At 35.5% G+C, this 17,519-nt stretch overlaps 1 long non-coding RNA gene across 1 annotated transcript; it reads right to left on the bottom strand.

Moving 5' to 3' along the window:
- Positions 1-9,321: 9,321 nt before the first annotated feature.
- On the bottom strand, positions 9,322-15,577 carry LOC145694025 (uncharacterized). Its single transcript, XR_014132892.1, has 3 exons — positions 15,440-15,577; positions 11,254-11,420; positions 9,322-9,634 (listed from the first exon to the last, which is right to left on the bottom strand). It is a non-coding gene; the product is annotated as an uncharacterized LOC145694025 (long non-coding RNA).
- Positions 15,578-17,519: the final 1,942 nt, after the last annotated feature.

Here is a 17,519-nt window from a genome sequence, read left to right as displayed (position 1 = left end):
ATAATCCGTATAATCTTTACCATTAACCTTAGGGATAGGAGACACAAGAACAGTTTTCCAACTCTCAGGATAAGTAGAAGTTTGTATACTCCAATTAAATAATGACGTAAGAATAGGAGCTATAATATACACAATACCTTTAATAATAGAAGTTGGTATACCATCAATTCCACAAGAGGATTTTACTTTCAGTCCTTTAATAACACTAATAACCTGATCAACTGTAAAACTAGAAAAAAAAATACTATTTCCAGAATTACATAATAATTCAGTTACGTCATAAGACGAACGTTTTTGATATATAGACTCAAATAGCTTAGCCCATGCATTGACAAGTTCATTGGAGTCATCTACATATTCATTATCGATCATAAAACCTGAGGAAAATTTAGAGCGATTATTATACTTACTCACAAAACCCCAGAATTTTTTAGGGTTTTTGGTTAAGGAATATTCAATGTCCGAAATATACAAGTTTGAATTAGACTTGTCTTCTATAATTTGCAGAAAAATAATCATCATCAGATTTAGATTTTATATATTTTTATACGCTTTTTCTTTCGCCTTAATTAAAAGGATAAAATCTTTAGAATACCATAAAGGAAAACTCATACTTTTGGGTATAAACTTAGGAATATTATTATTCATACTAGTTTTAATTACATTTTCCACAGCATCAACAGCAAGGTTAATATTCTCAGCTAACAAGATATTGGTCCAGTCTGGCTCTGCTAATTCCTGGTATAAGGCTAGATAATGGCCTCTATGAAAAGAGTATCTTGGCGAGCAACCAATATCCAAAGAACATATCTTATGACAAATAGGATAATGATATGAATCAGGAGTTATAATAGGCAAAACATCTTCAGTTGCAACAACATTAAAATTTGATATAACCAAATCATCCAGGAATGAAAACAATATTCTGGCCTTGCATTTGGCATAATAATGTATGCCAGGAAGGAAATCCCTATTGGCCCAATCAACCTTTGGATGTTATAATCACCAATTATGAGAATATCATAATCCAGTGGATTAATCTTAATCAAAATGTTATTTAAAAAATTCTCATAAACAATAAGAGGCAAATTAGGATGAAGGCAAGCACACAGTAATAATAAGTTCTTGTCAGTTCTATTAACAATTTCAAGTACAATACATTCTTCAATGATCTCAAACTCAGTTCTTCGAATAACTTTGATATTTTTAATAACAACACATAACACTTCACCTCCTCTTTTACAAACATTAGGTTCATATATTCTGTCGGCTTTAAAACAATTATAAGCATCCGGAAAATAATCCTCACTGTTATGTAAATCACTTAACCACGTCTCAGTAATAACAATTATATCATAAGTACAATCTGCTACAGAACACAAAAACTGTTCATGTTTGGTCCTAAGACCACGTACATTCTGGTACCAAAGTTTATATTTATTCTTGGATTGCTTCTCCATTTGAACCAGAAGTGCTTTGACCATTAGTCATTAAATACTTTTAATTTACCGTAGAAAGCGCCAATAAGGATACATCTAGGCCAAATTTGTGGAACATTAATAATATTATAATCACAACTGTTGACTTCTATATGAAAGAATGTATACGAATTATATTTAGTTCTTAATTTAGTATATAATATGAAGATCCCCGCTCAAGCCAAGTAAACTTTGTGGTAGACAAACACTGTGTGTGTTTTCTCGGGGTTATCCCGTTTCCTCCCACTTTCTTCATTTCATCCATTTCTCATCATTACCTTCTCCTTTAGCCTAGCCGGCTTAGGCGTGGGACGTAAAACAAAAAGATTTCATTTCATTTATTTTATTTAAAGTTGAAAATACATTGTTATTTCAACGTTTCTTCACGTAATTTTAATACTTTTCTATGGTTAGAAAATCATACTCCATCTACTCTATCTAGAATCATGTCTGATCTATTCGACTATGAACTGCTTTAACGAGAGTTATTAAGAAAGCGTAACATCTTTGAAGACAAATATATATTAAGTGCTTTCTTTTCCTGGTACTGCTACCATTAGCAATACAAAAAGTAATGTTAAAGGTCGTATCAAGAAATAAATAGGGTGTTTCACTTTTTTCTTACCACTGCCAAAAGGGCAACCCAAACTTCGTTAGTACAGTAGTTACTGGATGTTACAATATCCCAGGCTTTCTGAACTTATTTCATATCTTGACCCCCTTTTGCCAGTGACCCTATAAGCAATTTACAGCTTTTCGATTGTAGCTGCTTATCGCTTACAATTGTATATATGTGAGGACTTTATATGGAAATAGGAATAACAGTTTGACAATAAGTATGAGAATAAAAAATGTCTTTTAAAATAAGAGATTTAAAATAATCTTTAAAATATGTCATTTTCGTTACTTGGTCCTAATTACATCTAACATTTTCACCTCCCTTCGCAATCCGCAGGCTGAGAAACCCTGCCGTATCTTAATCAAAAGTAGGTGAAAATCAAAACGAGTGAAAGATATAAATAAGTTTACCAGAGAAGAAGGACTTTAGCAATCTTCTTCCTGTCAACTAAGATCCGCTTCGTATTTTCTGATATTTAAGTTGTATGGAAAGTGACATAGAACAGTGTGGATGGTCGAGTGTTCCTGGAATTAAGAACTTCTTGCTCCAGCTTTCTACTAATGTGGAAAGCCTTGGAAATCTGGAATGTATTTTTGTTCCTGAAAAACCTGAAATTTTCCCAGAAACCTGAATTGTTCACAAAGTTATTATTTTACGTAACTACTTCTGGTAAATTTAAAAGAAATTGCGCACTAAGAAAATTAATTTTAAGTCAGTAAGAAATATAGACAATGTTGTAACCTGGATAACTAGGATTGCTTCTTTTAGTTCAATGACTTCTGAATATTCCCTTTGGACCTGCCCTAGCCTGGTTGTACTAAAATAGTTTATTGTTAGTCCGGAATATTTTTATTTTGTAATTCGTAACTCCTCTGTTTATGTTTTGCTAGTCATCCTTTCTATGTAAAGCAAATGTAAAGCAAACAAAGTGAAAACCGTACATTGCCAGGCTGCTCTCGCAAGTGGTGTGGTTTGTCTACTAGAGGACTTGTCAGGTAGTTTTTTTTTAAGTAGTAGTAGTACAGGTGTAGAGTATCTTAACATGTTGCAGGGGGAAAATGTACCAGCTGCTCATCAACTGTACCTAGTTGAAGATTTTTTACCAAGATGGCGCACCGCCACATTACCATTGAGACATCGGCAATTCCTGGATGTAACGTTTGTTGAGAGGTGGATAGACCGACGAGGACAAACAGTGTAAGCCCTTTGTTGGATACCTTGTACCTTCTTTAGTTAATTGTTTCATCTTTCTTCAACAAAGTAATGATACTTGTGGAAATTTTGTTAGGCAACGTCAAAAGATAAATTGATTCTTCTGCACAATAGGTGATTTCAAATTTTGAAGGGAACATTAGTTTTAGGAGATCAAATTGATGATGACGGGAGCAAGGAAGTACAATCTACAAAGAGCACAGCATGAAATGGAGAAACAAGAGAAGTATATGTGTTTGCGAAGATGAAGCCTGGTTTAAATTCACAAATCACCTTATAGCAGCAATGTTGCTTGTACTCGATATGTTTCTCCGGGTTATCTCAAATTTTCCTAGAAACACCTGAATAAAATGTGTTCATTTCTTTTCTTTAATAAACTGTACAGCCAGCCTTCAGCCTATGTCACAATTGCATCATTTTGTCCCCTTCCTCTGACTTTGAGATTTTTACATACATTATAATCAATAGGATATTAGTATACCAATGAAAAACTGAATCTCTACTTGTATAGGAAGATCCTCTCCCCCCATATTTCTCAAGCAAATCTGAAACACGCTGCTGATACCTACAGATCAATTAAGATTAGTGGGAGTTACGGGTTTGTTAGAATTCATTGTCCACATTAATCTAGAAAAAAATATTTAATGAATCATCAAAGTTTTTAGAATGTATATTAACTGCATCTATGAAGCTAACAGAAGGAAAATGCATTACTCCACATTGAAGAGAATAAAAACATTCTTAAAGAATTCAATGTCCCAAGAGAGATTACCACGCTTCCCATCAAAAAGACCTAATAATGAGAATACCAGACTTCAACAAGCGTTCAATAAGGGGATTTGCTCCAATAAAAGAAAGGTGAATTGCCTTTCTATTTAATTTGATAAAACTTATTAATTTTTCTCTTTTGTTCTTTTATTTATTTATTTATTTTACACAATTTTATTTCTTTGAATATGTTGTTTTGATCTAAAGCTAAGGTTATTCAGTCAGTCTAATTTCTATCTTTTGTTTGATCTGTCTTATTGCAACAACCGGTATCAATTCACCGGGCGCCACTGAGTTAAGCATGATTTTAACCTATAGTGTAAAGACTGACGCGTAACAACTAGTGTGTTTTGAAGCAAAACTTAGTATAGACCGTAATATAAATATGATCTAACAAAGGACATCACCCGGGTTCCGGCTCCGATTTCAATGTTTTTTTTTTTTTTCTGATAGAGGCCATGTATGCATTATTTGTGATGACAGAAATTTTTGCCATGGTTCATTTTTCCTTTAGTTGAGAGTTGTGATGTGGTTATTAGAGATTACTGCAGAAGTTCCGTACTACCCTTTGTAAACGGATTGTTAATGAAAAAAGTGAGAAACAACCAGTGGATACATATAAGGCCTAGGGGAAAGTCGTATGGTAGGTATGACCTTGACGGCAGCCATCTTGAAATCCGCTATTTTGAATTAAGGTCAAATTTCTTAAATAGGAATAGGGTAATATGATACATAATTTCGGGCTAGAATTTAATCAGGAAAACAATGGTGAAGTTAGTTTTAAGATACGCACATTTGGGGAAAAGTTACAGGCATATTAATTGTTTATACTTACTGTGTGCATTAAGTCCCTTACCTGCGCTTCTAACTCTCGTATTGATGATGATAATAAGTGAATAAAAGCTTCGGTAATACCTAAGGCCTAGAGGGAAGTGGTACGGTAAGGGTAACCTTGACGGCAGCCATCTTGCTTGAGCTTGTTGCAAGGGATCAAACCAGGGATTCCACGCACGAGAGGTGAACGCTCTACCACTTTGCCACCGTGGCCCTCAACTTTAAATAAACCGCCAAGAGCGACATCTCACCTACTGAATAGACGGTTAAATTACGATTTTTCAACTTGTGAGGTAATGCATTTTCAATGTTTAGAAGACGTACTGTATGTATGCCTGCTGACTACAGGTATTTTCATTATTACCAACTTGTAGTGGTTAGTGTGTGTCTTTGATGCATGTTTATTTATTTATTTATTTGCCTGTTTTGCATACAAATGAGAGTATTCTCGAGCACGCATACAGTTGTCCAAGTTACAAAGTAATTACATATATGCTATTTTTTTTTAAAAAAAAAAGTCTTACACATAGAGTAATACATACATAACTATGACTTTTATAAGCTTACACATTCATAATATAATTAACAAAAAACATTTATAGATTGTCTACAAAAAAGCTCATTTACCGAGTAGTAACATTTATCTACTAAGAACTTGTGAAGATCAGATTTAAACATAGAATATGATTTGTTTTGCTTTAGAAAGTCAGGTAACTTATTGAAAATTTTTATACAGTTAATATATACGCTTTTTTTAAAAAAGAACGGGGAATTTTGGGGAATAACCTGCAAATTATTAACGAATCTAGTATTGTATTTATGGACATAACTGTTTTTAATAAATAAGTGTTTGTTACCTACGGTAAACAACAAAATTTTATTTGGATACACAAGTTAATGGTAATATTTTTTGTTCTCGAAAGATTGGCTTTCAAGAAGACTTTGGCGACAATCCAAACACAACCCTTAGTGCTTTCTTTTGTAAGCGGAACGTGCTAATATACTCAGTAGAATAACCCCAAAAAATAATGTCGTTAGTTATTAAAGAATGGAATTTTGCATAGTACACTGAAACTAAAGACTGTGTTGTGACATTACCTCTACGGAGGCCGAAACAAATACTAAATTTTTTGTTGAGTTTAGAAATATGCTCATTCCAAGTTAGTTTCGAACTAATGGTGACACCAAGAAATTTAGTTGAAATAGAAAAGTTGACGTGGTTCTGGGTGCAATTCTCGGTAGAAGAGAACTGAAATTTGTATCCGTTATGATGCTTCGGGTTCAATCTTAAACTGTAGGTCCACGTCGCAAGTAGGCTTGATAGTGAAAAAAGGTGCTTAATTCCAATCATCAAACAAACTACATTTCCAATATCCCTGACCAAATGTAAGTTTGGAATCTTTCTGTCTTCCCAAACTTTTGTCTCTAAACATAAACTTTAAGCAGATATATATCACCTATATAATTTGTTTTAATTATTTTAGAAAAGGGTAGTTGTTATAAAAAATTAATGGAATCACAAGAATTATCAAACCTTGGCAGTTTCATTATTATTATTATTATTTTAGTTGTAGCCCATATTAATACACTAACTGTTTACTTAACTGTCCGTGGTTTCTCTACAGACGCTAAATGTTTCATTACTTTTTAAGTCCGATAATATCATTGAGTAGTTATTTAATAAATCAGTATCGGGAATGGCAGCAAGAGGGATTAGAAAAGAATACGAGGCCTGTCTAAAAAGTATCTGACCTTAATTTTTTCCACGCAAAGTAGTGATTCTCAGGCGGCGCCACCGTGCACGGTGGAAGGAGGAACCTTAATGCGCATGCTTGAATTTTTTCACCGCGTTCGCGTGTGCCAGTCGTGAGCTGGTGGTCGCGAAGTGAGGTGCTGTTGGTAGTGTTCGTCGGATTTAGTGTTCGTCGGATTTAGTGTTTCTCGCAAGATGACTGAACGAATTGAGCAAAGATACTGCATCAAATTCTGTCAAAGGCTGGGTGGTTCTCAAAGCCAAACAATTCGTAAGATTCAGCAGGTGTTTGGAGAAGATGCGATGGGTGTAACACAAATTAAACAATGGTTCAACCGATTCAAAGATGGCCGCACATCAGTCGAGAGTGAGCAGCGTAGCGGCAGGCCCTAAACTGCTCGGAATGCAGCTGTTGTTGAGCGGGTGCGAAATTTGGTGATGGCAGATCGCCGTTTGACAGTGCGGGAGATTGCAGAAGATGTTGGAGTGAGTAAAGATTCTGCACATGCAATTTTGCGTGACGATTTGAACATGAAACGAGTGGCTGCTAAATTTGTACCCAAGTTGTCTCAGGAACAAAAAGACACCCGTTTTGACGTTGCACAGGACCTTCTGGACACCACCAACACTGATCCTGGGTATCTGAATTCCGTGATAACTGGAGATGAGTCATGGGTGTACGGGTACGACCCAGAAACAAAACAACAATCGTCTCAATGGAAGCATCCCGATTCTCCAAGGCCGAAGAAAGCGCGGCAGGTGCGAAGCAAAATCAAGGTGTTGCTGACTGTTTTCTTCGATGCCCGTGGAATTGTGCATCACGAGTACGCACCGGAAGGACAAACAGTGACAAAGGAGTACTATCAAGATGTTCTCAGGCGACTCCGTGACGCAGTCCGGCGCAAAAGACCAGACATGTGGACAGCGAAGAACTGGCACGTCCATCATGACAACGCCCCAGCACATTCATCCTAATTGATCCACACGTTCTTAGCCAAACATGGAATTACAACCGTTCGCCAACCTCCCTACTCTCCAGACCTGCCTCCTTGTGACTTCTGGTTGTTTCCAAAATTGAAGACGCCTCTGAAGGGATTCCGTTTTGAGAGTAGAGAAGACAATGCGGAACACGACGACGGAGCTGAACAACATTCCAAAAGAAGACTTCCAGCGGTGTTTCCAGCAGTGGAAGGATCGGTGGGCTAAGTGCGTGGAAGCACAAGGGGCCTACTTTGAAGGGGATTAGGGTCCCAAATCTGTCAGGTATTCGCAACTATTTTTCTGGCCAAAGGTCGGATACTTTTTAGACAGCCCTCGTAAAAGAAAAGAAAGGGATAATTATTAGTCGATTAAATAATAAACTTTATGCAAATTAGAAAAATACAACTGTGTAATTTCATTCTCAGAATTGAGCGATTCATTACACAAAGATAACAAGCAAGTTTTGTCATTTGCAGAATTTATTCGGTAATATAGAATAATGTCTTAGGGAAAACTAGTGAGCGACAATGAGCTGAAACAGTTTGGCGTAGGTGCTATGTGGTAAGATTTAGCTACGATATTTATATTAGATATGCTACAACGTTAAATATCATATACTTCGTATTATATATATGACTAAATTCATTCTTTTGAAACATACCTCAATATGCATATATACACAGCTCATTGGTAGAGCATTCACCTCCGGTGCTTGGGGTTCCTGGTTCGATCCCAGCTCGCGCCGTGTGGACAAACACCCTGCTCGAGGGTTGTCCCGTTTCTTCGCACTTTCTTATTCCACTATTTCATTCATTTCTCATCATCACCGTCTCCTTTAGCCTAACCGGCATAAGTGGTAAAACTCAAACATTTCATTTCGTCTTTTTTTTTGAATATATACATTTCTCATTCATTATTTACCTTATGTTTACCACATTTTATTCGTTGCTTGTTACAGGATGTCTGAGAAGTGCCTCTATCCTTAGGTGTGGGCATCACACAGAGCAATGTCGGTGTCATTGTAGTTAATTTATTTACTACATATTACAGTTGAGTATTTAGGTCCACATATAGGAACTACAAATCCAGTGGATCTGTATGTGTTCCATTGTAATGTACACACAGATGTGTGCGTCTCCATGTTATCCTTGACATGTTGCGGAGCATCTAATGAGTCATCGTTCGATAGTTGTTCTCCACAATTTCGCCGAATTCTTAGCCTCTCGTGTACCAACGATGAAAAACATATGTCTTGATTATTCTCCACAACGAGTTATCTGGTGTAAGGTCCGGGCATCGTGGGGGCCATTTCAATGGGATCAAATTGTGTAACTGCAACGCCTCACATCAGTCATGGCCTTACAACTAAAAATCTCCATATTACAATGAATAAAGAGTTGTGACACGGTGCTGGTTGTGACCATAAAAGCAGTATTATCAACACTACAACTGAAATTGTTCTGTGTGATATTCAAACCTAGGAGTACAAGAAGTTCTTGGACATCTTGTATTACAAGTGAAGTATACCTTATGTCATAATACCTCCGTTTTCTCTTCGCTGCGTATCTTCTGCACTACTACGTATTTTCGTATGTGTTTATCATATAAAAATACGTTCGATTACATATCCTTACATATTTCTAAACATTTGGGTTAGTTATTTATTTTATTGAACTTAGTAAATAGCTTAATAGAACTTTATTATACTCCGTTTGTGAACATTAAATATATTTGGTAGAATTGAGCTAAAATTTACTTTCAATATTACAATTATGGGTAATACACACAGATGAACGAGAATAATGGACAGACCAAATTTCAAATAGCAAAAAGTGTGACTGGGATTAGAAACGAACATGAGTCTCTGCGATATCAAGCTATGCGCCACCACGCAACAGATCTTTCCTTAAACATGTTTCATATTTTCACTCTGGAGGACAGTGATGCAAATTTGAGTTGGAGGGATCAGACTTCGTTTTGTACAATATCCTGAAAGGAAATACATATTTAAAACAAGTGTAAGACGGTATTCATAGTACTATAGCCACAAATATGACACAAAAGGATATTAATGATAAAAAATGCTCAGATTTGAAGCACAGCGTAGGTGGCCACATAAATTGTTTAAACAGATTAGAATAGTGCTCTCATCATTTTCTGTCTATTCCCACAGTTATCGATCTCTTTAAAAACGACAGATGTCCTATTCGTTGTCGGTTGTCCGGCTAATTGTTGCTATTTATGTATATATCTTTTTCCTTCTTTTATCTTGGATCAGATGTCACATAATTATCTACTCTAACTTTGAAGAAATAAACAAAGCGCAACAAGTAATCACAAAGGATGCTCAATTCTAATTACAAGCACCACATCATGATTTCCAACTGCCTTTGTTTCATGAAACTCAGCTTCATCTCAATACCAAGTTTACTGGCAGACATCGCTCCCAGTTGTGCAAAATATATGTGACAATTAATACAATAAACACTTCAAACTGACAAAATGAATATATTTTCCAACAACAAAACAATGCAAACACCACAAATAGTGCACGTAATGCAAAGTGTACAAAAGTTAATGCCCTGACCACCTCGAAAATCATTTAAGCCATTTAACATTTATTGTGGAAGATTCATATATTTAACCAACACTCTGGCCACCACATATTAGTTCATATCGAGCTAAATATGTGCTTCAGTGATCCTTCTTTAGAGAACGCGATTCCATCTTGGGAGTAAATTTTTCTACATAGATCGTTAACAATAATTGGTGACATGTGGTAAGCAACAACCCACTAACAATTAATGAAATTTACTGAGATTGCCCTAAACCCACTATACCAATTACGTAAAATAACAGCTTGAGTACTGTTCGTTAGGCTGCACAATAATTCTGATCGTAATAAATGAATTGTGTATTAACGCAAAATGTTAATTGTAATTATCTCTTAAAAAACACGAACAATAATGAGTAAAGCACAGTATATATTATTTTTCTTCATACTGGAAAGTTTCTCGTCTTGCATTCTCTGAGTATTGTTCTAACATATGTAACTCACAAATAATGTTCAATATACAACTGATACATCACTCTCAAGCAAATAACATTAATAAACCAACGCAACAGTTAAACGGATTCGCAATCTTAATAAGAGATTTATATTTGGCAAATAATTTAGACAATTTGCCCATATGAGTTTAATTCGTTGATGCTATGTAATTGTGTAAGTTATTTTTATACTTGTCTATTAAGAATGTGAATCATTACTGTTTAGAAATATATGCAATAAATACTTATAATACATAAAATATAACAATAGAGGCATGAAAACGAACATACGAATCATGTACGGTACTGGTTAATGGGATAGCAATGATACTAGTTTCACATATATTACTTTCATTCCTGTGCACGATAAAACAAAGTAGATGTAGATGCAATGAACTGGGCAACGACATACTTTATTACCATAAAATTATGTTCTGCAATACATAAGAAAATATTAAATACTACCCTCCAAGACGGATTTATTTAATTATACAGAGATTACGGAGCAGATATATACATATTTATTTTTTAAAAAATGAAGTACGCATTTGACGAATTACCCTAGTAATCTCCAATGCATTAGCTTCAGTTTTGATCTTTCACGGTAGCATGTATCTGTTGGTGGCTGAACTTTCCATACCATTTTCTCTATTACTCCCAGTTTTTGAAGTCAACTTTAGCTGCATGTAATTAGCCGATGGTAATTAGCCGCATGTAAATTTCATGTCTGAAAAAAGAATCACATGTATTAAATTATAAAAGAATAAGGTCTTCAATTAGGAGAAAGAAAAAATGACCTATGCCATTTATGATACTACACATATTGCAAATAACTTCAGGCCCACAGAAATACCGTTTGGAAATTTAATCTAAGTGAAATGAAACATCTGAGTTTTACGTCCAACGGTTATTCTGTGTAGACTAAAGCAGACGTGGATAACAACAACGTTTTAACCTAATTTGAAGCAGCAACAGAATATAGATTCTGAATAGGATTTGCGCAGAAATTAATATACTGTATGTGTATTTTAATCAGAAACGTGTGTAAAACACGTACAAAATTGTAATTTGCCTGTTATTGTGTGTGAACATTGCAATTTTTACATAAGAGTGCACTACTTAATTAAGACACTTGCTTTACTCCTGTCTCTCTTCTAATTGTACATGATTACTATGTTGTATGAATAATATTCATCAAAGCGACCACTTTCAAGCATAGGTCAAGCCAACGCCAATGTGTATGTGTTTGAAGTTTCTATCTACTTATCATCGGAGTCATCTAAAAATTTACATTATCAATACGAATAACATAAAAAATGAATCTGCTTTATACCTCTACCGATGTTATTAGTCATTTTTAATTTACAGTACACCACGTGTTTGGTTTAAATAATTTGCTCTATGTATATCACATATGGCAGAAATAAGTTTGTTTTGCCTTATTATGCAACAACCGGGATATGCTGGAAGGAGTCACATAAGCTTAAAGCGGAATCCAAATCCGCTTACATCCGAGAGAAACTGCCCCCATTTAAACTCGAAACCGGGACTAATTGGCCACAAATGCGATACGTCTGCCGACTCACTCACGGAAGACTTCTAATAAAAATATGTTGTACTGATCTTTACATACTTGATACTATAATTGTCCAGAATCATTTCAGGAAGACAAGAAGATAAACAATTGCACAAGTGAAACCATTATAAGAATCACATATGGACACTTTTAAAGTACTGCAGAGTACAGAAGAACTAATTTAGTCCAAGTTACTTTACTACGACTGTTATTAGTCCACGTTAAAGAAATACAATGACTTAATTTGCATATCAGTAAGAAAAGTGAATAAAGATATGAATTATTTGAGTCCACTTTGGTTCTGACCCATTTATACATAAATAGATACCAAAGATACTTCTGATTTCAATAAATGCCTCTTGTGGAGTTTGTATGACCCCCCCCCCCTGAAAGTACGGCATTTCGATGTATTTTATGAAAAGTAAACATTATTGAAAACAAACAATATTTAGATTTTCCTTGCAATTGCACAACAATAATAATAAACTATAAAAATATCACAAGAGAAACATTCATAAACTTATTAAAAAGTTGCTTTTGCAGTATAATCTCTGAGTAATGAATGGGGAATTTATGTCTGAATATAATATGAATAATATATGGGAGTGAAACGTGATAACCCACAAAAGTGTGTTCACCAAGATTTCACGAACATCCACACTTTTACGAACATATTTCATCTCTTATATATATATATATAAAAAAAAGCTGCTTTAAACTAGCCAACCCTTACGCGTACATTAATATAATATGAAAAACTAATCTAATCTAACCTTACCTAAAGTAACTTAACTAACCTAATGTGAACAGACATTAGCAAAATTGTAACATTTTTTTTTTTTTTTTTTTTTTTTAGTACAAGAGCTGGACCCCTTTTGCTGAACATAGGCCCCTATTACAAGGGCATGTGTTTGACAGAGGACACCACGCTGAAACCCATCACTAAACATTTATTTACGTAATATTGTAACGATTCATTGCTTTAGTAATTTCTGAGTAATGAGCTGTTTACAACGTTTAACAGTTGGAGGGTACCAATTTTGCGCTGTAATATTATATAAATGGATACGGATGTAGGAAATAGCAAAGGAAGCATAAAAGTAAGAAATATTTGTGATTAAATTGAAAAATAATCGCTGAAAATGAAACAGGAGTAATTGTAGTTAAGGTATAATGATGTAACAACAGATAAGTAATTAGTAATACAAAGTTGAAAACATGTTCATTTGTGTTTCATCCGGGGCCGCCATCTGCGGAAGGTTAGCCTCAAAACAGGTTAAAAATGAGTAAATTAGGAATGTCCGAACTCTATTAGAATACTCATCTAGGCTACTTTTGCGTACTAACACATTTTGAGTTGTTAAGCCTAAACTTTTTCAAAATTCATGGTTTTTCTACACCAAATCCCAACGCCTGTTCGACTGAAAGAAATCTTCCAGTTGAACATCCCACAATTATGCCCTTTAGGCTGAGGCAGACGGATGAATAAGGCAAGTGAATGATGATGAAAGAAGTGATGAAATGAGAATGTGGGACAACGCGAGCACCCGAAAAAACTACGGACACCGATGTTGGATTAAGTTCCAAAGTTGGTCGTCCGTTTCTAGCAAAATTTTGAAAATCTACCGGGAAGAAATGGATAATTTGCTCGTTCGTATGGTTGATAATATATAAGGAGATCGAAAATTTTGTTTATTTGTCAGATATAAGTGGTTGTAAAAATGGAACTATTTAACAGGCGGAAAGAACTTCTTCGCGCAAGGTTACCGAATAGTTGCAATGGGTAAGGTTTTAGAACACAGGTCCCCCCTATATAGGTTAGTAGCTAGGTTGGTTTCTTTCTGTACCAAAGTTGAATATGAAATTCACATGGTATTGCCGAGCGAGCGTTAGCGACTGAAGGCGGGTCAGAGCCCCACAGGGCACGTTGTTTTCTGTCTTTATTACAGCTAAATGGGAAGGGGGACCTGTGTTCTAGAACCTTGCCGCTGCAATGTGTAAAAATAACGAGTAATCTTTTAAAACTTTCTGAAAATCATGGACAAATGAATCTAAAAACAAATTGCAGAAAGTAAGGAAGTAAGTGCGAAGAAACGCGGGGAAGTTATGCTTTTGGGTTAAGTTTAGAGTTGCCCGTCCGTTTTTCATAAAAATTAGGAAAATTCACAGGAGAAATGAGGTAAGAAATTATGATTTGGAGTTCTTGTGTTATGTTTAGATGTGTAAATTTGGTACTATTTGGAAGACGCGGAAGATTTCATGATTCAGCAGCATGCCCATTTTATGTCGAGAGCAGAACCCAACGAACCCCTGCGGGGCTTCTAATCCGTTCCTCCTCCTTCTACTACTACTCCTACTTATACTATGGAACTGTATAATAAAACTGCACGTTTTAATGTTTCTACTGCTTTTCTGTAGGTTTGAAACTGGAGGGCAACTTAAGCCATACCTTTTAATATAATAGTCTTCCTTCCCATTTAACTTTAATAAAGACAGAAAACAACATGCCCTGTGGGTCTCTAACTCGCCTTGACTCGCTAACGCTCGCCCGGCAACACCATGTGAATTAAATATTAAAGTTTGGTACAGAAAGAAACCAATACAACTACTAACCTATATGGCAGGACCTGTGTTCTAGAACCTTCCCAACCTAACTAAACTGAATCTAAGCTTTCTTCCATCTCGCGAGGTAACGAAAGCGAACAGAAAGTCAGTAATCAAAGTAAAAATTTTAAATTTTAGCTTTTATTACTCTTTCGGTGGAGAACCAGACGGACGACCAACTTCAAAATAAATAAATGTCCCGATGTTATCTACCTCACTGAGTTGGACGGGGATCGAAGAAGCCCATGCACCAAAAATAAGACTACCAGTAAGCCACCGTGCCACCATGCATATGCAGAAAACTAAAATAGTGCAAAAAACACTTGATTTTGTAATCACCCATGTAAACCCCACCATGGCCTTTGTAATGGTTTCACAACAGTAACATTAAATTTGTAAACAGAAATTAAGGGTTTCCTACATGCTGCAGAAATCCTACAATAGAAATTAGTATCCTCTCGATTCTCTTTTCATATGCACTCACTCATTTTAACCGTAAATTCCCTAATATTGACGAATTATTCTTAACCAAAGTCCAAAAAATTAACGCAAAATAATAAGCATACCTACTAATAACTTAAACATACAAAGTGATAAAACTGAACAAACAAACAGCACTCATTTATTATTTTTTTCATTCAAATATGTCCGCTCATATGACGTAAAACCTTTGTTCACCCTTTGCTTTTGATACGGAAAAAGTGATTGGCTGCTATGAATAGTGACATCATACAGCACCCAAAGTTTGATAGTTTCTATCCTCTTGCCTCTCTTGAGGGGGTGTGGATCTAAGCACTACCTTCATAAAATTACTAGCTCCGCTGAACAACGTTGCAAGCGACAATTTCTGTCAGATTGAGATTTTAACATAACAACGTGGAAACCGACATTCCCCACCACGTGGGTTATTTCTTTTGGCAGCACTTAACAGCAGTGCCGGCCGGTGGATTCTGGTTTCGGGTGTTGCAGTACGAACGATAAGAGATAGAAGATATAAAGTGGACTCATTGACTAATCAGCATAACTTTAGATGCAAATGCTATGTGACATGTGAAATTAATTAAAATTTTGTTTTTAAAAAATAAAAAAAATGCTGAACATTTTATTCGATTAATCACCTTAATTAGTTAGTATCCAGGAAAATTTAAAATAAATTGAGGAAATGTATCTAGTGCAAACATTACTGCCATAAAACATCCTGTAAATTTAAAACTGAATTTTTTTCTTTTCGAACACTCTCCTGAATTGTCCTTTGCTTGTTTTGTCTAAGCCTTAATTGCAAGTTTTCCTCAGTTGAAAGCTGGTCAATGTTTTTTGCAAGTTATTTACAGAAGTCATGCTATACAATTCATTCAGAATTTGTAGTTTATTTACAGAATTAAAGCACACACAATAAAATTAAATCTAATAAATAAAAACCAAAACAGTGATACAAAAGAGGTATTGGTATATGAATTCCGAACGTCACATATTCATACATCAACACACACACATGTGCGTAAAAGAAAAAAAAAACTACATTCCAAATCATCCGTCTTGGTTGTTACGCAATGCACGATGAACACAATATACTTCCACATGAGGCGAAACAATGCTTATCAACGTCATATGTCCTGGAAGGAAACCTCGAAACCCGCCAGATGTAGGATCAGCATGTATACCTAGGAGAAGGTAAAAATCGAAGAACATCAAAACAAACAATACTGCCAGTTCTACACCCAGAAATATGTGTCGTTAGGGGTTCGATATGTCTATGCGATATAGGCATATACCTTTCTTATTTTGCATCCGTAAAGACGATCAGTAATAACTATCACCTATATTCTTATCAAAAAAAAAAAAAAAATGATAGAACGATTGTTTTTAAGAAGAGAGAGAGTTCATGATAAGTCGTAAAATAAAATATTTAGCCTACATCAATCGTTTCTCCGTTAAACAAGTATAGTTTGTTAGGAAAGTCTACAAATGTTAGTCAAGTTTCGAAATCTTTGGGAGCTCCGGTCCCGGTGGACCCCCTCGTGGCTACGCCCCTGATCATTGCTAACTAGTCTTAAATTCAATGTGGTACCAACGGGCCGATGAATGACAAAAAGGGCTGAATTTGGTACAATTGTACCAAGTGTGGCAACACTGCAAAGTATCATCTGAAGAGATAACTAGTACAACGTTGTCTTTGTCTTTGTCGTATAACTATTTTCAGTCAAATAGGTAGGTGCACCAGCTCACTAGGCTTGTGTGCTACGAATGCAAAATGGTCGAATGTGTACCTGACACGGAGGATTTATGATTCAGAAACAAAATTTAAAAAATACAGGACACAATTGGGAAGAAAGGACACAATCGGGGAAAAGGTCAAAATCGGGAAAGAAGTTCAGACAGTGAAAGAGGGCCGAAAGCCAAGGGAAGTGAACAGGGCAAAAATTTAGAGGAAAGTGGGATGTAAAAATAAAAAAAAGAACAAAGAGTAGAAAAAAGAAGGGGATGTATGTAAGTGTAAATGGAAAAGAAAGTGTAAGTGTAGTGTAGGTGTATAGAAAATCCCACTCAACTCCCTTCCTCACAGAGCACTCGCCACACGAGGCACTCGACCTAACGGCCACTGTCGAACTCTAGTACACCGTTGCAACCGACGTACATTAAGTTTGT

Source organism: Thermobia domestica, chromosome 9, assembly GCF_964235325.1.
Source record: "Thermobia domestica chromosome 9, izTheDome1.hap1.1, whole genome shotgun sequence".
NCBI classification, from domain to species: domain Eukaryota; kingdom Metazoa; phylum Arthropoda; class Insecta; order Zygentoma; family Lepismatidae; genus Thermobia; species Thermobia domestica.
This window is presented reverse-complemented; position numbering and strand designations above follow the sequence as displayed.